The sequence below is a fragment of the Olea europaea genome, chromosome 16 (genome assembly GCF_002742605.1).
Source record: "Olea europaea var. sylvestris chromosome 16, O_europaea_v1, whole genome shotgun sequence".
Lineage (NCBI taxonomy): Eukaryota > Viridiplantae > Streptophyta > Magnoliopsida > Lamiales > Oleaceae > Olea > Olea europaea.
In genome coordinates this window covers 17,836,890-17,839,428 of record NC_036252.1, presented here as the reverse complement: position 1 = coordinate 17,839,428, position 2,539 = coordinate 17,836,890, and positions in this window count along the sequence as shown.

Sequence of the window (2,539 nt, the reverse complement as noted above, 5' to 3'; positions counted from 1 at the left end):
AGCTATAAGAGGGAATATAAAGAGCTATAGCTTCTACTTTTCTTCTCTGTTTGATACCAATATTGCAAATAGAAGAACATTAGAAGCAAAAAGATAAGACTAAAAGGAAACTAATGCCATAGAGCCAATACCCAACGGAGAAATGCATGAAAGAAGAGTTCCCAAAAAGAGAATTTTGAGGCCAAAATTATAATCCAAAGATAAGAACATGTCTCGAATAATCTACAATCCTCGTTTCCCCGATATCCAAACTTCTAAGATTTCCTATACTTTTCAGTTCCTGAATGAACCACTTTCAGTTCGTCTTTGATGTCCTCATTTGCAAAGGAATCCTATAAAAGTAACAGTTCTATAATAAAAGTCAAATTCATATATGCAAAGAAAAGTTTATTCAGTATCATAATGCTGAGAACCATTCAATTTCACTATCAGCTTACATATTTATGGTTTACACAATACTTTAAAGCCAATATTTTCTCGTTGTGATATAACATTTGTACACATGCTGAATATAACCCGCTGTAAGGAGAATCAGTACAATGTGAACTGGTTATTCAAGGACGATGACTCATGACTCCAGTTAAAATAAGTTTCTCAATTTGACGGATTAGAAAACCATAAAAAGGGATTGCTGCCACGTGTATGTAAATGTTCAATATTGAATGTCATGCAGGAAGAAATTTCAGACTTTCCGAATTCATGTTTATAAGGTTTCAGGTCCCAAATTTTATTGAATATGTACATTGGGGAGGCTGCAGTTCCAATTTAACATGGATAGGTGTTAAATGTATCAAACCTGTGAGTGGTGAATCAAATTTCCAAGCATTGTTTTAAACATTCGATTCCTTGAAGCTTTTTCTTTGTCGACCCACAGCCTTCACAAAATAAACAGAAATATGAATGCTTTGAACCAAAGAAGCTAAAATTCCACAAAATTGTAAACGCAACAGTAATTACGACATTTGTATGTGTACATCAGCATTTAAGAGCTAGAGAAAGCCACGTTTTACCTCAAAACCTCTGACTGCTGGTTGATTTCATTCAAAACAGAACCACAAGATAGGGGCATCTAATTTATCGATACTAGAAGATTTAGGAGCCTGTAGCCTTTGGTCCCACCACCACAAGCAAGAATACAAGTCATGCAGCTTCTAAGCTGATGTAGGACTTTAGGTTGGTCATGTATCTCATTATTTATCATGAGTCTCCCTCCTTCCAATAATGGATAAGGAAAAAATATTTAGAACTTTCCCTCATGAATATTGAAGGCATGTCTTTGAATAGAAATCTGTGAGAGGTAAGATGAACTAGGCTCTCTCAGAACGGACAATAAGTTAATGTTTTGAGCACAAAGGCTGGTCATTACAAATATAATCATCATATAGCAAATTTGCTTCTATTTTGAATAACTTGTTGTACATGTTCGTTAGTTAGTTAGTGGTCACCTTTTTGAAGTAAGTATTTGTTCATTTTCACAAAGACATTCCGAATGTAAGATACGATGTTAGCACAAATATGCAAAAGAACCCAATTCCTATGGTGATGAATATGAGCCCAGTTGAAATTCTTGGGAAGTTATACACTTTGGTGTATTGATAAGACTATTCACTATTGCTTGAAGCTTGATCTCTCCCCCGAGTGAACCATATAGCCAAGAGAAACCATGAATCCACTCATACACTAAATCAATGTTAAGAGTGAGAGTGAAAAGGTAACCGGAGGAGACAGATATGGCATTAGCTTTAATCAATGAGTGGCATCAAATTTCAAAATAACTTTCTAGCAAGCATATTTTAGAATGTTAAATATGTATATGCAGTACCCCAAGAGTTAAAAGATTGAGGCATCAGAATAACATGCCTGAAACCCGGGCTTCCGTTTGACAAATGACCGGCTATTTTCTTCAACATCACCCTTGGATATGGCAGTAGATTTGGCAAGCTTAGATGAAATTCTTTCCTTCGCTGCTATGGAGAAACGAAGAATTGTGGGATGCACTGGAGCAGCAGCCTTTTGATGAAGACGTATGCTCACATTATCAGCAGTCGTTAGAAATCCCTTATTTGGACCATGTAACCATTTCAAGATAAAAATGCAATGACACTTTTCTTTACCTCTCACAAATATGTGTTTCTCAAGATGTACCTATCCAACACAGGATGAGAGACATTGAATACACCTATAGAAGTCCAAAAGAATAAATTCATAAGAAACAATAACAATCTAAAGATCACTGTATTAATGAAATTCTCACTTGAAATTTCAAGTCATCTGATTGAACCTACCAGCTTAGTTTTTTGAAAATTAAAAAACCAGCACATAGGTTGGGTTTCGGCCCAGACGCTTGCCTGTATATTAATACAGAAACAGAAAGTATAGAGTCGAGAAGGAGCATTAAGCCCTTACCAGATACAGAGGACAAATGGAAAAAGGTTCTAAATGTTACACTTTTAATGTAACCTAATATTGGCTTAGTTGAAACTGGGGAAGACAATTCCACCCCTTGATAGTGCCCCAAATAAATTATTTCTATACATTC